Genomic DNA, 19663 nt, shown 5'->3' with positions numbered 1-19663 from the left:
TTACTCAGTAACTAAAAGCCATATGAACATTTCAAGGTATTAAAAATGGACTTACTGTGAAATAACATGACCTACCAACATAACTTATCCCTTCTAAATGCCTTTTGAAGTTGAAATAGAAATCAATGCGCCAGCTCCCACCCTAAAGACTGAAAGAGATGGGCAGGGACATAGGCTCGCCGGCAGCAGGTGAAGAGCTCTAGAGATGTGAGGAGAAAAAACAGATGTGTTTCCCTCCACTCTCACACCACAGCTATCAACACAGACTTCTGTGGCCAAATGTGTGTGTTGTAGTGCAGGGGGAGTCGGGGGACGTCCCCCATACACCAAGCAAGCAATCAATTCTGCAGCAGACACCAGCTGGGGGTCTTCCAACCCTGTTCAATTCCAAAACTATGCCCCTGGAGATAGTGCCACATCCCACAGGGTGAGGCTCAGTCCCATAAGACTGCTTCCCCTGCTGCGATGCTAATCGCAAGCTCCAGGCTGTTTTACCTGTGCTTCTGACTGTAAATCAAGGATCCTACGACCCCCTCCCCAAGTTCAATTAATTTGCTAGAGTGGCTCATAGAACTCAGGGTAAGACTTACATTTACCAGTTTGTTGCGAAGGATAGTCTAAAGGACACAAATAAACAGCCAGATGAAGGGATACATTGGAGAAGCCCCAGAAGTGTCCTGAGCACAGGAGTGTCTGTCCCCATGGAGTTGAGGTGTGCTTTCCATGGGCTCTCCAAACTCTGTCCTTTTGGGCTTTTGTGGGGGCTTGATTAGCTAATTGGCCATTAATGAACTTAACCTTTGGCCCCTCTCCTCGCAAGAGGTTATAGGTGGGCTGAAAAGTCTCAACCCTCTTAATTGTGCCTTGGTCTTCCCTGTGATGAGCCCCCATCCTGAAGCTACCTAGGGATTGCCAGCCACCAGTCTCAATAGCATACTTCGCTTTGGAGATTCTAAGGATATTAGGAGTTGTAAGCCAGAGTATGGGGGCAAGGGTCAAATATTTAGTTCTCACTATCACAGATGGGTCCCAGAAACTTCTTAGCAAATTCCCATTTTATCCAACCCATTAAAAGCATCATCATAAACATGAAATTACTTGAAAATTTAGAACAGTAACAGTAGAAAACCCAAATGCAGTGCTAATTAGATATAATAGCAATAAGTATTTTTAAATTGCATATCCAGAAGAGAGGTGGTGGTTAATATGAGAGTGTAATTAATCCATTTGCTGAATTAATTACCACTTTCCTCATCATCTGGGCTAGCAGAGGGTTAGACAAATAAGAGGAACATTGTCAGTCAAAACATAAATATTAGAGCCAACCTAAAGTGTAGATGAATAGTTAAATAAATTATTTATGAAATACTTTGTACCTGTTTTTCAAAGTGAGATGGAGTTCCTTGCTGTGCCCTAAGAAGGTGTCCAGGGTTCTTAGTCCCTGGCATAGAGACATCACCAAAAAAAAAAAAAAAAAATTTAAGAGACAGGGTCTCGCGCCATCACCCAGGATGGAGTACAGTGGCACAATCATAGCTCACTGCAGCCTTGACATCCTGGGCTCAAGTGATTCCCTTGCCTCAGCCTCCCAAGTAGCAAAAATTACAGGTGTCCTCCACCATGCCAACTAACTTTTAAAATTTTTTTGGAGGGCTGGGTTCTCACTATGTTGCTCAGGCTGAAAAAAAATTATTAAATAACTAAGTAGATACATTGTTTAGTGAACAAAAGTAAACCATACATAGAACATAATTCCAAACAAAAAGGGATACATGTGTTTAAAGTTTTTTTTTGTATCTGTATAAACACAGAAAATATTTGGATGAATAGGTGTCAAATTGCTAAAATGGTTACTTCTGAAAAAGGGATTGCAAAGACAGAGAGAGGGTTTTTCACTTCAAAATAAAAATGTCAGGCTTAGAAGAATACATGCTCAAGGTATGTGAAATGAAACATGCAAGATATAAAACTTCATATCAATACAATCACACTTTTATAAGACATCTAGCATATATTCTTTTTAAAAGTAAAAGAATGCACAAAGAACGAAGAGTAGTCATGTTCAGATGGTGAATTATGACTGATCATTGTTTTCTTTGATGCTTTAAAAATTTTTCTAAAATGTCTGCAATAAAAATGTATTATGTTCGTCATAGACAGACCCACACTTTCTAAAGAAAATTTTTAAAGGAAGCATTATCCAAGCTCAGTTTTGTTAATGTGAAGGCATCCTCCCTCCACCTGTAACTAAAGAGGAATTTCTCTGGGTTCCTTGTCTATCAGACAAGAAAAACTTTCCCAGTGGTAGGGATGGAGATCTTCCCAACAGCTTGCAGTCCTTCGTAGCTGATGCTCACAAGTACCTGGATGGCAATGAAACAAGCCTCTATGGCTAAGCTTCCCCAGACTTGCTCACGCCACACTTCATTTATCCATTAAGCCCACATGCTGAGGGCTCTCATGCATTTATGGTGTGTGTCAAGCTGCCCCAGCCAAAGTGATTTCTGGCTCATTATGCTGCTCCTAATGAATTTGGGTATTGGTCAGCTTCAAAACAAAATTGGGCAAGTTATATATATATATAAGCAAACAACAAAAATTGAGTTCTGTGTGTTTATGAAGGGGTGGTACCTACCCAGAAGACAGTGTGACAGAACAGAATGCAAGTTCCAAAATCACTAAAGATAGGCCCTGCCAGTTAAGGATCCTCTCCAGGCAGCTTTGCAGGCAGCAATGGGAACAAATAGGAAGAGAAAGGAAGACAAAGGCACATGGCACATGGCAGTTTGTGAACAATACGAGACAAAACTTTGAACACCGCCCCCTGCTGCAAAATAAATGGGGCCACTTTCAAGGGGGTAAGTTCTGATATATGGCTGATATACTAATAGGCACTTTATTCATACAGCTAAATCTTCAAACAACAAGAGTAAATAATAGCTGAGTGTGGTGGCTCAAACCTGCAATCCCAGCACTTTGGGAGGTGGAGGTGGGAGGATTGCTTGAGGCAAGAGTAGCCTGAGCAGCATAGCAAGACCCTGTCTGAAAAAAATAAAATAAAATAAAATAAATTATAAGAGACAAAAAGTTCCAACCTCCTCTTTAGAGCACTGCATTCCAGAAAGCAGTAGAATAACATCTGCAGTTCTGCAGTGTCTGGGAGGAAAGTGTTGGGACCAAGGACTCAGTATGCACCAATTTTCTTTCATGAATAAAGAAAATAGATATTATCATAAAAGCTTGACCCTACAACAGATAGAGTGTTGTGGGTTCCCAGACACAGAACACGCAAATGTGGGCAGACAGGGGACATCCATGAGACAGAGGATCCCTACCGTAGAGGTTTTCTAGAGACCTGAGTTTGATTCCTGGGACCTGAGGTGGTGCATCCAATATCCAGTGAGGCTATAAACAGATCAAACCTTTCTAGAGTGTGATTTGTTAAATATAGAATGAAAGCCTTAAAATATATGTATACTTTGATCTAGAAATTCCGCTACCAAGAAGAAAAGAAACCAAGCAATATTTATTTAAAAGGATGCTAATTATCATAAAAGAGAAAGCAGAAATATAATAAATGTGAAAATATGGGGGACTGGTTCAATAAATTACAGCACATGTATTTGTAGTAGTCATTAATGCTGCCCACTGAATATTTCTGGTTGATTTTTCACCTTTGGGATACATCATAGGACTGCATTTCCTGGCCCCTTCTAGTTGGGTAGGGTCATGCAACCTGTTCTAGCTAATGAATTGTAAGCAAAAGTAACATGTGTTCATTGCAATCCAAGTGTTTGGTTAGCAGTGCTAGACCTTCAAGCCCTCTGCTCACTCCACTATAGTGACCAGCAATGTTCTAAATATGGTTGCTCTGTAAGCCAGGGTTGAGGAATAATGTTAACAGTGACATACAGCAGCAGAGTCCTCACAAGTAACCTGAAGAAAAATTCACTGTGAGATTTGGGGATTGCTTGTTACTGCAACATAACCTAGCCTATCCTGATGAATACAAAGGAAGTATGATGCAACCACTGATAGATATGATCTAGTATATTTATTCCTGTATTTATTGACAGAAGCACATATTCACAGTGTACTATTACATCAAACAGCAGCTATAAAACATCAAATACAATTTAAATCAGTTTCATACATTATACAATTAAAAATACTGAAGAATATTCCCCAAATTTTGCTGATTAATGAATTGTGAAACTACATAAGCCTCTGTGAGTGTGTATGTGTGTGTGTGTGTGTGTGAGATGAGGCAAATCAATACCTTCTTCCTAAGGTTTTATGTCATATATTCTAAAAGCTAAAAATGCTAAACAAATTCTGTAATTCCATTACAAATAAATATCTAAACCACCTTTCTTACTTATATTTTACCTTTTTTTAACTATACTCACCGTACTATCAGAATATACACTTGAATACTTTTCAGATGTATATTCTAACTTTCATGTATTTTGTTTGTTTGTTTGTTTAAATACAAGGGCCTCTTCCTATAGCTCTTGAAACACTTTCTGAAAAGTGGGAGGAAATCTTGTGTTATATTTACAAAAGAAATGAGGTGAAACTGTCATCTACTTCTGGCTGGAGGAAACTCCCCCAAAAGTCACATTTCAAAATTTTTCAAGTCCATGGTTTTATTCTCACAACAGTATTTCTCTATATACTTTTTTATTCAAAATTTCAACAATGAATATGCATTATTAATATAATTGGGGAAAAGTTATGTTGAAAATTACTTGGGATGAACCTAGGTCTCTGTATTTTAAAAAGACTCTCAGATGATTCTAATTTATACAAAATTTTGGGAACCATTCTTCTAAACCTATTCTTTAAAACCCCTCATCCTTTTTCAAATTTCAATGATGATGGTCGAAGAAATATAACTGAAAGCTGGGAAATAATACTTCCCAATGCCAGAAACATGCAGGAATATCTTCACGGTGAAATGAGATCAGATCCAGAGATGGGCTGACTGATGCATAACCCACCACAAGTAAAGGAAGCACTTGTGGGGAGAAAACCATGGAAGACCTGCAGCCCAACAGGACTCCACTAACATCCCTTGGCTCCCAGCCTGGGAGCTGGAGAAGAGTGCAGGCCATGAGATGCTTTGGATGCAGTCAATTTCTTTTATGTTTATTTTTACTTATTTTATTTTATTTTATTTAGTTTTTCAAGGAGTTTCACTCTTGTTTCTCAGGCTGGTGTGCAGTGGAGTGATCTCGGCTCACTGCAATCTGTGCCTCCTGGGTTCAAGTGATTCTCCTGCCTCAGCCTTCCGAGTGACTGGAATTCCAGGCATGCGCCACCATACGAGGCTAATTTTTGTATTTTTAGTAAAGACAGGGTTTCACCATGTTGGCCAAGCCGTTCTCAAACTCCTGACCTCAAGTGATCCACCCGCCTCAGCCTCCCAAAGTGCTGAGATTACAGTTGTCAGCTACCACGACCAGCCCTTATTTTTATTTTTATTTTATTTTTTTTTTTTGAGACAAGGTTTCACTCTGTCACCCAGGCTGGAGCACAGTGGCTCAATCTCAGCTCACTGCAACCTCATTCTCCTGGGATCAAGCCATTCTCTCACCTCAGCCTCCCAAGCAGCTGGGATCACAGGCATCTACCACCAAGTCTGGCTAGTTTTGTTTTTTTGCATTTTTTTTGAAAATTTTACTTTAAGTTCTGGGATACATGTGCAGAATGTGCAGGTTTGTTACATAGGTATACATGTGCCATGGCGGTTTGCTGCACCCACCAACCCATCATCTAGGTTTTAAGCCCTGAATGTATTAGGTATTTGTCCTAATGCTCTCCCTCCCCTTGCTCCCCACCCCCCGACTTTTTGCATTTTTAGTAGAGACAGGATCTCACCATGTTGCCCAGGCTGGTCTCAAACCGCTAAGCTCAAGTGATCTGCCTGCCTTGGCTTCCTAAAGTGCTGGGATTACAGGCATGAGCCACCACATCAGCCTATGCAGTCAATTTCTAACAATACCTTTATATTTTATGAAAGTTCTTTCTATTCCTATTTTGAGTGCTTTCATTTTGCTTTCTGGAATGAGTTGATTTTTATCAAATACTTTTTTCACTATGTATCAAAATGTGCATATGTTTTTCTTCCTTAACATGTTAATACAGTGACTTACATTGAAATTTGCCTAAAGTTAAGTCATGTTTGCATAGCTGGAATGAACCTGATCGTTAATATGTTGCTGGATTTAATCTGCCCTTTTTTCTCCCATAATGCTGCTCTTTATAAAATGAGCTAGGCTTATAGCTTTCTTTCCTTCTTTCTTCCTTTTTCTGATTTTGGTATCATAGTTATGCTAGACTTGCAAAATATATTGGGAAGATTTCCATATTTTTACTTGATTAAGTAAAATAGAAATTTTACTTAAATAATATGAAACTTTTAGTTCCTTGAAAGTCTGGTAGAACTTGTCAGGAGAATTAAGTGGACTTGGTGATATTTTGGTAGATATTAGACCCCTTTCCTGTATGTGTTTTGGTCTCTTTAAATTTCCTATTTCTTTTGCCAATTTGGTCATTTGATTCCTCGAAAATCATGTGAATTTTTTCCTCCAACTATGAAATTTGCTATTATAAAATTGTATATAATATTCTCTTCAATTTTGTGAAATTCCACTGTATTTGCAGTTATGACAGCTTCATCATTCCTAATGTTCTTTATTAGTGTCCTCTCATTTTATCTTGATTAAACTTGTCACCACTTGTCCATTTTATCTGTGTTTCCCCCCAAACGAAAAAGAAAAAAAAAAAGTACCCTTATGGGTTCTATTGTTCCATTTCATTGGCCTTCGTTTTTATATTTATTGTTTACTTTGAAGATTACTTTGATTTTTTTCCTTAGCTTCTTCAGTTGAAACCTGTTTACTTATTTTAAAAATATCATATTTTCTAATAAATGTATTAAGGCTGTACTTATTTTTAGTATGGCTGACTGCATCCCAGAGATTTTTATATGTAATGCCTCTTGTCATTAATTTCTAATTTAGTCTATAAGTTGTTTCATTTTTTTCTTTCTGACATTCAAATATTTTGGAAGGATTATTTCTATTCTAATCCAATAAATCATTTTGGGGAGACTTTAAATTTAGTTCTCCTTTTTTGCTATAATTTGTTTATTATAAATTTGCTTATACAGTTTTTCCTTTTGGAAAAAAATTGAAAAGTGCTATTAAGCCTAAAATATGCTTATTTTTGGTGAATTTTCCACATTTGTTTAAAAAGAATGTTTCTGCTTTGATGTTGGGTACAGATTTCTTTGTATAGCTGTTACATCAAGCTTGTTATTTAAATCCTTTAAAGTCCTACTGATTATTTACCTATTGATTTCTATGTTTGATCTTAGCCAAAAGGCCAAAAAGCAATGCCTATTGATTTCTGGAGATATGTGCTAATCTCTATATCAGTTAGCTATTGCTGCAAAACAAACTGCCTCAAAACTCAAGCACTTAAAATAATCATTTGTTATCACTCATGTACCTGTGGTCAGCTGGGACTCAGTTGATTTGTAATGCACTTGGCTGAGTGCCTCCGATCTAGGCTGTAGTGGCCAGGGGGGCTATTGTGGCTCCTAACTGCATGTCTATGGGTCAACTAAGGTGGCAGTAGTTGATTCTGATCCCTACTGCAAGTCTGTGGGTTAGCTGGAAGAACAGATCAGCAAGGAATAAAACTGCCCTTACCAAGCCAACTTGTTGATCCAACAATCAGGAGAACATGTACTTGTGTCAAGAATTCTGTTATATCCAGTTTTACAATCTGCCCTGAGCCTTACTTAACACTCTAAAGACCTATGTGGTGGGTTACATAGTGGTCCCAAAAATATACGTACAAGTCCTAAGCCCCAATACCTGTGAATATGGCCTTATTTAGAAATAGTCTTTGCAGATATAATTAAGAATCTCGATATGACGTCATCCTGTATATAGCGTGGGCCCTAAATCCAATGACAAAATGTCTTTTTTCAAAGACAGAAAAAGAGAAGACACAGAGACACACAGAGGAGAACATGATGTGAAGATAAAAGCAGAGATTAGTAATGTATCCACAAGTCGAAAATGCCAAATATGGCTGGAAATCAGCAGAAGCTAGGACAGAGGCATGGAATAGATTCTCCCTCAGAGCCTCTAGAAGGAGCCAACCCTGCTGACACCTTGATTTAGGACCTCTAGCCTCAAGAACTGTGAAATAATAAATTAATGTTGTTGTAGGCTACTGGTTGATGGTAATTTGTCACAGCAGTGTCTTAGTCTGTTTGGGCTACTATAATTGCCATAGATGGAGTGGCTTATAAGCAACATAAATTTATTTCTTAGAGTTCCAGAGGCTGGAAATCTGAGATCAGAGTGCCAACATGGTCAGGTTCTGGTAAGGGCCCTCTTCCAGGTTACAGACTGCTGACTTCTCATCGTGTCTTCTCGTAGTAGAAGGGGCAGAGCATCTCTCTGGGACTTCTTTATAAGGACACTAATTCCATTAATGAGGGCTCCACACACAAGCTCCCCCACAAATGTCCCCTAGGTCTAACTGATACACAGTAAAAAGTTCCGTAAGTTCCCTTGACATTTAGGCTATTTCTTCTCCATCGAGGTTGTGCTGGGGTCTGTCTAGTTTTTGGCCTGGAAGAAATGACAAATAATGGCAGCAAGTCTTGAGAATCAGTACCTCTTTGTGAGGCACTGAGGCACTCAAGTGAGGTTAACATGATTTCCAGGCAAGGGGCAGCTATTCTCTGGCAGAGGGAAGAGATTGCTTTTGCCAACTTGGGGAGTTCAAAGGAATGTTAGGGTTTAAGATAGTTGCATTCAGCTACCAAAATGTTCCCAACGCAGGTCTCAAACTCTCACAAGACTATGTGACCACCTCTCATAGTCTTTTCTGCTGTGCTGCCATCATAATCAGATTCTGGGTCTGATTTTCAGCACAATCTGACCTGTGACTGCTTCAGACAATGATCTCCTTAAAAGCTGCCATAGATGTATGACAAGTCAGGATAATAGTTACTGTTGGAAAGAAGGATAAAGTAATTGGAAGATGGCATAAGAGGGCCTTCAGAGATGCTGATAATTTCAAATTTATTATTCCAGGGACTGGTCATATGGTTGTGCTTGCTTTGTGAAAATTCATAAAAGTCTGTAGTTATAACATGTGCACTTTTCTATAGGTTATACATCAATAAAAAAAAAATCCTTGTAAAAAAACCCTTTAAAATAATAAAAGCTGCCATATAAGCTCCCTGGCTTTAAAAGTATGTTGACTGCCTTGATCCAACCATTCTCTTGTGTTGTCATAAATAATCAAACTATTATACATTGATTTTAAAAAGCATTATTTCCATAGCAATTAAGAGAAGCTATCCAGCCTCTTAAGATATTGCCCTATCAGCTGGGCATGGTGGCTCACAGCAGTAATCCCAACACTTTGTGAGGCTGAGGTGGGTAGATCATCTGAGGTCAGGAGTTTGCGACCAGCCTGGCCAACATGGTGAAACTCAGTCTCTATTAAAAATACAAAAATTATCTGGGCATGGTTGTGGAAGCCTGCAATCCCAGCTACTAGGGAGGCTGAGGCAGGAGAATTGCTTGAACCTGGTAGGTAGAGGTTGCAGTAAGCTGAGATCGTGGCACTACACTCCAACCTGGGCTACAAGAGCTAGACTCCATCTCAAAAAAAAAAAAAAAAAAAAAAAAAAAAAGGCTTACAATGAATCCTTGAGAAATCAGAGGCTGGGGCAAGGATTAAAGTGCTAACACTTTACTTTGAAGATACAAGCCCATAAGAGTGAGGGAGAAGTAAATAGGAAGTGAAACAAGAAAAAAATGTGTGAGGCAGTGCAAGGTAATTAATTACTGCACTGACAACTGCTTCACAATGAGGTCACAAAGAGACACAGTAGGTCCATATCTGACAACTTTTATGTTCCACTTCAAATCTCAGCTCTATTTCCTACTCCAATCACTTCTGCAGCAACAATTCTACACAGGTCTCAATCACTTTTATACAGGTGCAACCTGAGAGTATCTTTCTTCGGTTTCTCTCCTCCCGCTCCAGGGTCACTCTAATGCCAATGTGGGATGCTGGGAGAGCCCACTCAGCACTTACACATGTACAACCTGGAAGTACTCAGATGCATGTACAACCTGGAAGTACCCAGGAGTTAACATCCATGGGGAAATAGGAGCCGATGGATAAGTGTTCCCCTTTCATGTTTCCAGGAGGATAATTCTTAGATGCACTTCACAAAGCTCCTTAGATCACCTGACATCACTGAGCATCAATCACCACCCATAGTGGTGCCTACTTAATAATGTATCTTTGTACCAGCTTTCCCACCTTCTCTGTTTCACTCACAGTGTCTCTCATTCCTACTTCTTGGGATCATTTCCCAAGTGAATTATCTGTTTGCTAGCTTTGTCTCTGGCTCTGCTTCAGGGTGAACAAACAAAGCAAAATCTTTCAACAGGAAGTTTGGTCAGCATGCACAACAGATCACAACCAGCAACTACGCCTTGAAGTGATCAACAGGAGAGATACGATCCCTCCTATTTCCCATTTTCACTGGTCAAACCTTACCTCACAAGGAGACAACTCCTAGTCTTTCCAGGTTGTGTCATCTGGTCCATTCTCAATCATTCAGGAAGTCTAATCTCATGTTTGAAGGGTGACCTGATGGGATAGGGTGGGAGGTGGAGAAGGGATGGATCAAAGCGATCCAATAAGGTGCACGAGTTTATTGTCCCATACAACGAAGGAAATTATATTCAGAAAAGCAAGAGAGTGGGAAGTTGGCAGAGTTTGAGAGTCTACAGAACAGTCATATGGAGAATCTGTCCAAAAAGCTGTTGAAGCTCAGATCTGGAGCTCAGAAGAGAGGCCAGAGCTGGAGATTTGGATTTGAGAATAGTCAGGACACAAGAGGCTTGGAGGCTGTGGTGAGGATAAAGTCAATCTAAGGAAGGGAACAGAGAAAAGTCCATGTCAGAGCTTAGTATCCGAGTGGGGCAGAGAGTGCAGAGGAAAGGAACCAAGGGGAGAAAACAATCTGAGTGAGGAGAACAGGCAGATGTTCTGTTGGTAGAAGCAAAAGGAGAGAGGGTAAGAGTGAACAAAATGCTGTGAGAGGGTCAAGCAAAAGGAAGACTGAAAAAGAATCTGTCCTGTCTGGCAATTAGAAATCCATCTGTAAATCCTATGAAAATTCTGCTACAGTGGGAATATGGGCATGTAAGCCAGACCACAGTGGGCAGGGAGAAAACAGGAGGCAAAGTGGTACCAGCCTCCATAGATGCTCTCAGAGGAACTTTAGAATGTTGGCCGGGAGGGGAAGCTGCTAAAGTCAGGGAGAGAAAAGAGGAGCTAATATTTACCTGGCAAGAGTCTTCCACAAAAGTCCTCACCAACTGTACTCCACAATCCTGGGAGAAAGGGATCACCCCAGAAGGAGAAAAGAGGAAACCAAGGCTCAGTGACATTGCTGGTCCAAGGTCACAAGACCACGAAGGGGTGAGTTTACACCCATGAAGTTGCACCTAAGATTGTATGATTCTGATTTTTCTGCTACATTATGCACTGCAGAAGGAAACAAAGATCTGGGAAGGACACTTCAGGCTGGGAGGGACTGGAGTTCATGTACAAGTGAAGAGAATACATGGTGGAAATCGTGCCACAGGCAGTGGGAGGTGAGGGGAGAATGCCGTAGGTACATAATTGGTTGAAAAATTCAACAAATAACAAAACCATGGACATGCTTTTATCCCTGTTTTGGGGGATTCCCTTTAATTTCAATCTCTAAATTAATGGATAGCCCCTAGATTCCTTGCCCAGAAATTAGGTTATGTTGCCTCCAAAAATAGCACTGGACCTGGAAAAGCATAAGCAAGTGGGTGCAAGGAGCCTCTTACTCACAGGCCCAGGCCTAAAATATTTCTCTCTAGGGATGAAAACAATATTATATAATGAACAAGAAATACCAGCATTGCTGTGGAAGTGGCAAAAAATGTAAAAGAAATGGTTTCTTTTCTTGTCTATAATTTTTAAGTGTTAATTTTGAAATAATTACAGATTCACAGGAAGTAAAATAACTAAGTTTTGAAGGGGAAAAATTCAAAATGTGTTTTCCAACAGACAGACAGCATCAGCAGGTACAACAAAAGGGGTTTCTCCATAGATCATACATTCACAAGCCATTATTAGCTCAACAGTGAGAAAGCCACCGGTGTGTTTTTGGTGACATCCATTTCACAGTCTAAACAGGTACTATTAATGTGTTCACTTACAATTCCAGAAGAAAAGGCACAACTTGGCAGAAATAATGATAATAATAATATCTGGGGAATCCTAAAGTCAGGTGCAATAACTAAGAGACAACACCTTGACTAACAGTCTTGGATCCACTTTTCAGTCAGGGCCTTCTACCTAGAGGGAAAAGACTTTTCTCCCAGAAGCTAGAATCTTTCTTTCTTTCTTTCTTTCTTTCTCCTTTCTTGTTAAACCATGAAAGCAATGTTTCATTTGCTCAATATTACACTTACAAAAGGAGATTACAAAAAAAGGCATCACAAAAGCCTCTTGGACGTTCAGCTCTTCCAACCAATACAACTCCTAGGTTTTAGCCAGGGCCTGGGAATACTTCATCGGTCTTAAAATAGGAAAACAGACACTATGGCTACAAAAGAATTTAAAAATAAATGAGGTAGATAAATTAAAGCTTTCACACCCAGGAATTGCCTATTCCAACTTCATAGCCTTCATGAAATATTCAGGAAGAAAACAAAAAAAAAACTTCATAATTACTTGGCTTAAGTCCCAATTTTGTTGAACTAAGGGAATTCAACAAAAAAATTAGTATATGAACCTGTGATAGGAAACACACCCTTCCATGAGTTTCTTCTCAAGAATGAAAACCCAGTTATTCAACAGAGTAGGCACTGACAAACTAAATTAAGTCACCTGAAATTCCCTGCTCAGGTGCCCACCTCTTCTGGGGTTCAGGAAGAGGACAGCACCTGGGAAGTGTGGGGAGGACACTGGCACTCTCAGGGCTCCAACTGAACTGCATTTAACAGCAACACACAGACTAACTCCCTAAGGACTACCGTAAGTCCATCTGAGGGCATCCGACTTATGGTTCTAAAGTTGAAGCAGGACAGGCATGGTGGTTCACGCCTGTAATCCCAGCACTTTGGGAGGCCAAGGTGGGCAGATCATTTGAGGTCAGGATTTTGAAACCAGCCTGACCAACATGGTAAAACCCCATCTGCATTAAAAATACAAAAAAATTAGCCAGGCATGGTGGTGCATGCCTGTAGTCCCAGCTACTCAGGAGGCTGAGGCAGGAGAATCACTTGAACCCAGGAGGTGGAGGTTGCAGTGAGCTGAGATCATGCCACTGCACTCCAGCCTGGGTGAAACAGTAAGACTCCGTCTTTAAAAAAAAAAAAAAAAAAAAAAAGTTGAAGCAATTTTATAATTCTACAACCTTAGTTTTATTTTTTTTAAGTACATTCAAAAAAACAAACAATAAGATGGGGACAGGGTTGGGGTCTATAAATAGGCCCCTAAATAGATGGCAGACCTTGTCCTTTTACCCACATAGTCATCATGGAAGTACACAGTACCCCTCTCCCCTCAATTAGGCTAAGTCATTGTCTTTTCCATGTGGGTTCGATAAGTTCCAGTGGTTCAACCTTGAAATAGGTAACCAGTCTTTGGAAAAAATTCTAGGTTGTACAAAGGTTCTATGTATACAGTTTGTCACAAGTACAAAAGCTACTTTGCAAGACCCACTTCTTTCCAAAAAATTTTTTAATGCTAGTCTTTATTTGTTTCGGTATGAACATTTTTTGTTGTTTGATTTTTCAATTTTTTGCAAAGCAACATAGCAACAGTCGTGATTGTAGGACTTGCCTGAGGTTGCGGTCACAATCTTCAAAAACATCATTTGCATATCAGTAAGAAAAAGAAAACAGGAGATGAGTGTTTACCAAAAAAGCAGATTCTAGAGATTTCACTGTGTCTGCATTTCTCCTTCCATGCAAGTTCTCCTTTAGCTTAGCTGACTGCAATCTTGTTTTCTTCCAGGAAGTGAGGGAACGCTGTCAGTAACACCTGGTTTTTCCACATTCTGCACTGATGTCTGATTGGGAGCCATCCATCTCGAAGACGGTGGTGTTATTCACAGTGGAGCTGGCCTCCAAGGAAACCAGGAGGTTAGGAACACCCCCACTCCGGATCACAGAGATCTCATTGGTCTTCATGGCCAGACTGCCACTGGGCATTCTGGTCTACTGGTTTCACACAACAGGGTCCACGTTCACCAAAGGGGCCAGGATTTCCTTGGGAAACATTTCTGAGACTTTTTTCTGTCTGTACTTAACAGAGCCATGGTGTTCTCCATGGCCAGCTTCCTCCCACAGCAGGCTGAGTTATTGTTCGCTCCATGGATCATGTAAAGGACTTTGAAACTGACTTTGGTGGTAAAACTCGCCCACAAATGTTGCATACAAAAGACTTCTCTCCCGTGTGAGTCCACCCATGAATCTGAAGAGCGCCAGCGGACGAGAAGTTCTTTCCATACCACATGCAGCCATGTTGCTTGCGCTGTCGGCGTGGCTGGGCCTGTGGGCGTGGCTGGGCGGCTAACAAAGCCGTCATCCTGGGGACAATGTTAAGGGTCCCACAAACATGCCAGGAACTTCAACTTTGACATAGGTTGGCTGGGCTCAGATAAACATGGAAGGAAGACTGCTCTGACACTTGTGCTTGTAAAGGACCGCCTGGTCTTTGGGTTTGACGTTGACTGTGGAGATGCTCGGTGGCTTCCCTTTCCCTTTCTTGGATGGGTCTAGCGCCACAGTGGAGAAAGGACTCTGGAAGAGCACCGAGCCTGGCGTCTGAGGAAGCAAAGCACTTGGGAGAGGAGACATGATGTTTGGAAACAACCTGGTTCCATCTGGCTTCAGCGCAAAGGGCATCAGCCCTGGGGACAGAGAGCTGGCGGTAGAAGGGATGTTGGCAGAAGAAATGTTGGCAGAAGGGATGTTGGCGTGAAGTAGTTTGGCTTGTTTCAACACATCCGGAGACAGACCTTGGCTCCCAGCTTTCTGGCTGAGCAAAGTCACAGCCATAGAAACCTGCTGGGATATGCGGCTGCCCAGGGTCCTCTCCCACCGCCAAAGTGGAGAGCATGGGAGGTCCACATGTGCACCTGAATGCGATCTGCTGGGTGAGTTGTACCTGCTGTCCCTGCTGCTGCAGACACAGGATCTGCTCAAGCACAAATGGGCACTGGGACAGGCAGCACATCTGCACTCTGCTGATTCATCACCACCTTGGTGGCTCATAGTGCCTGCAAGCTTACATTTGTGTTAGCCACTTTGCTTTTAGGTAAATAGCTTATATCTTGGAGGAGGGCAGCAGGACGGTCTCTGTCTTTAGGTACACCACAAGGTTCATAACTGGTTTCTTCCTGTCCCCTGGGCTGACACCATTCTCCCTGTGCCCATCCTCACTGCTTGGACTGGGTGGTTGGTAACTAAGTACAACTCTGGAGAAGTCTTCTGAAGACACTGGCCCCTCCCTGTCATTCATGATGAGAACAGGTAGATTTTTAATGTGATTTTTTTCTTATGTTCCAGAAAGTCAGAGATGCTAAAGAACTCTGCAGAGCATTTCTCACAGACACACGTCTCCTCCCGGCAAAGCCACTGTACTGTGGCTTCATTCTCACTCACCTCATCATCATTCCCTGGGTGGGTTACTGGAGCACCTGCTTCCCCCGCTGCAGCCACAGGAACTGACCCCGGAGTTTGCAGATGTGGCTCCAGCAGCAGTGATATAGGACATTGTGATATTATTTATTTAATATCAAAACAAGCACAATATAAATTATCTTCCTAGCTGCATTACTGTCAAAGAAAAGAAATGAGAATGAAAGATGAGAATCAATATGGAATCTCATTGTATTGATATTGTTTTACTATTTTGCCATGAGAAAATATTCATGTGTCATTTGTGTGTTTAAATTTTTTTGAGAATGAATGAGAAGTTCTAGCATGATGATAGCTGCATGAGATAACATCTTCCTTCTTTCCCTTATAATCATGTTAAAACTTCATTTTAAGCAAAACTAGATTCCTAGTATTCCTACCCAAAGTTCAGCAGTTTTTAATAAATAAATGCTCTTCATTTTGTTGTTTGCCTTTGGTCTATTCCAAGCCCTGAAATGATTCTTTTTACAGTTTTGTCCAGTTTTATAGTTGTTTGTGGAAGATAGCATTTGCTGACCTTTTCACTCCATAACACTGCAACTCAATCATTTAATTTTTATTTGTGCTTATGGTTTTTTTTTTTCTGAGCCAATGATTTTATTTTTAGTAGAGTCTGTATTCTTTTTCTAAGACTGTTGTAACAAGTAACACGTGGCCAGGTGCGGTGGCTCAGGCCTGTAATCCCAGCACTTTGGGAGGCCAAGACGGGCGGATCACAAGGTCGGGAGACGGAGACCACCGTGGCTAACACGGTGAAATCCTGCTCTACTGAAAATACAAAAAAAAAAAAAAAAATTAGCCGGGCGCAGTGGAGGGTGCCTGCAGTCCCGGCTACTCGGGAGACTGAGGCAGGAGAATGGCGTGAACCCGGGAGGCGGAGCTTGCAGTGAGTGGAGATCGCACCACTGCACTCCAGCCTGGGCGACAGAGCAAGACTCCGTCTCAAAAAAAAAAAAAACAAAAAAACAAAAAAAAAAAACAAGTAACACGCATTGGGTGCCTTAAAACAACAGAAATTTATTTTCTCACAGGAAGCTGGAAGTCTGAAATCAAGGTGTGAGTTGGGCCCTCCTCTCTGGGAAGGCTCTAGGGAAGAATCTGTTCCATGCCTTTCTCTTCACTTCTGGTGTTGCTGGCAATCCTCGGCTTGTGGACACATCACTCCAGTCTCTGCTTCTGTTGTCATATTGCATTCCATTTGTGAATCTTCAGATCATCTTCCCACTGTGTATGTCTGTCTGTCTCTTCTCCTCTTCTTATAAGGACACCAATCACGTTGGACTGGGGCTGTGAAGGTTGTCAAAATAAAAACAAAGTCACTTGTGTTAAAAATCCTCATAAATAGAGCCAAGAAACGCCACAAAGGAAGAGTTCTCAGGCACAAATACCTGATAACAAGAATTATGACAAAAGACTGCAAAAACTAAAGCTGTGCACAAAGGCCATCACAACCTTACACACACAAAAATTCTTCTGCAAGGACATCTGCCCAGCAACTGCCTATCTAATCTTGTACTGGCACCACTCTTATTATTGATTCTTGTAGCTAAGGATAATTATTCCAAAACAATCATGTAATTATCCTCATTTTTTCTTTAAAATGTTGTCTGTCTTTACCTCCCTAAATATACACATAGTTTCCTACAGCACATGTGTTCCCATTGCTGTGCCCTATTCTCAAATAAACATTTTTCTCTTAGAGCCTCCCTGTTTGTTATTTAGATTAATAAAATGATATCTCAGAAGTGGGACCCAAGTGCACCCACCTCAGAGGAATCGGCAGCCCTTGGTATCAAGTGAAGTATCAACTGAGCCCTTTGTGCTCTATGCTGCCATGAGTTACATTCTCTGCGCTAGTAAATATCCTTTTTATTTCTTGGACTCCCTTCCCTCAGTGAATTCTTTTTCACTTTCTGAGATAATACAAGATGTTTTGTCTTTTCTGGCAGGTGCTATCTGGAATAAGAGCAATGCTTTTCTGATTTGAGTCCTCTCGTTTCTACAGAATTTACATTTTGTCTGGGTCTGCATGTCTGGTATGGTATTTTGTGTGGTCTGCATGCCTGGCTTAAAATTTTTGTGAACACTCTTATTTTTTGTTTCATTTGGGTTTGGTCATGTGCATCTGTAAATCATCTGGCTCCTTTTTCCCCCTTGCTTGTTTCTAAACATTTTCTGAGAGCAAAAATAAACACTCTAAATGGTGGGCACAAGACAGCCAATTAAAAACCACGAGGACAGTCACCACTATCTAAAACATCAGTCCAAACTCCGTGACAGGAATTATAGAATTTTCTTCACTCTTGAGAGATTAATATAAAACAAAAATGATATTCTCAAACATTAAGCCATGCCAGGTTTTTGGGGACTCCTGCCAATTACATGATTTTCCTCATGCATTTTTTAATTTTTTTAATTTTTTTTTTGTGTGTGTGAAAATGGGGTTTCACTATGTTGCCCGGGATGGTCATGAACTCTCGGCCTCAAGTGATCCTCCTGCCTTGGCTTCCCAAAGCACTGGAGTTGCAGGTATGAGCCACCATGCCCGGCCATGTTTTTAAACCAGTGGCCATCATGGGGATCATTCAAACTCCCCAAGCTTGTTTTACTTAAAGTTGAATTAGAAACTGTAACTGCAGAGTTAACATGTAGAGCCTTCTAAGTTTTCTATATCTCTATTTTTTTTCTGCCGACTTTGAATCTGCTAATTTTTCTACTTGTATTGAGATAAACACACTGCTTATGGCACTCCAGACAAGATTTTTTTAATAGTCTTAAAAGGCTTTCAAACTAATGGCTTTACAACTTACAACAGCTCCATGACAACCAACAATCTAGACACAAAATGTAAATCCTAGTTTGCCTGAAAAACAATTGCTTAGGGTGAGGAACAGTTAATTAAGGGATTGATATTCTAAAATAAAATAGACTACCTATCAGGGTAAATAACATTTAGCTATATGACCAGACCCCATTTTCTAAGAAATATAATTTGTATCTGACTATCTTTTATAAACCAATAAGTATATATTACCATGTATTTAAAATTCTAAAGTTATGTTAAATTAAATGATACTTATAGAATGTCCAAGTCATTTCCAAATAAAATAAATTCCAAAACATAAATAAATGTTTATAAGTTAGGCTCTCAGATTAAACAGGTCAAAATCTTAAGCTCAGAGCAATAATATGAGGTGTCTCTCTGGCATAAAAATGGCTTTGTCTCCCATGCCCAGAAAAAGCAAACAAAGCAAAACAAAAAACCTGCTAAAGTGCTTTCTTACCCACATTGACTAATCAAGCAAACCAGACAAAAAAACAAAGCATATCCTTTGCCCACTTTTTGATGGGGTTGTTTGTTTTTTTCTTGTAAATTTGTTTGAGTTCTTTGTAGGTTCTGGATATTAGCCCTTTGTCTGATGACTAGAGTGCAAAAATTTTCTCCCATTCTGTAGGTTGCCTGTTCACTCTGATGGTAGTTTCTTTTGCTATGCAGAAGCTCTTTAGTTTAATTAGATCCCGTTTGTCAATTTTGGCTTTTGTTGCCGTTGCTTTTGGTGTTTTAGACATGAAGTCCTTGCCCATGCCTATGTCCTGAATGGTATTACCTAGGTTTTCTTCTAGGGTTTTTATGGTATTAGGTCTAACATTTAAGTCTCTAATCCATCTTGAATTAATTTTCTTATAAGGAGTAAAGAAAGGATCCAGTTTCAGCTTTCTACTTATGGCTAGCCAATTTTCCCAGCACCATTTATTAAATAGGGAATCCTTTCCCCATTTCTTGTTTTTCTCAGGTTTATCAAAGATCAGATGGCTGTAGATGTGTGGTATTATTTCTGAGGACTCAGTTCTGTTCC

At 40.4% G+C, this 19663-nt stretch overlaps 1 pseudogene; it reads right to left on the bottom strand.

Annotated features, from left to right (window-relative positions):
• Positions 1–14088: 14088 nt before the first annotated feature.
• Positions 14089–15875, bottom strand: LOC102127076 (sal-like protein 4 pseudogene; annotated as a pseudogene).
• Positions 15876–19663: the final 3788 nt, after the last annotated feature.

Source organism: Macaca fascicularis, chromosome 2 (assembly GCF_037993035.2).
Source record: "Macaca fascicularis isolate 582-1 chromosome 2, T2T-MFA8v1.1".
In the NCBI taxonomy this organism is placed as follows: Eukaryota; Metazoa; Chordata; class Mammalia; order Primates; family Cercopithecidae; genus Macaca; species Macaca fascicularis.
Note: the sequence above shows the minus strand (reverse complement) of the source record. Positions and strands in the feature narration are given on the sequence as shown.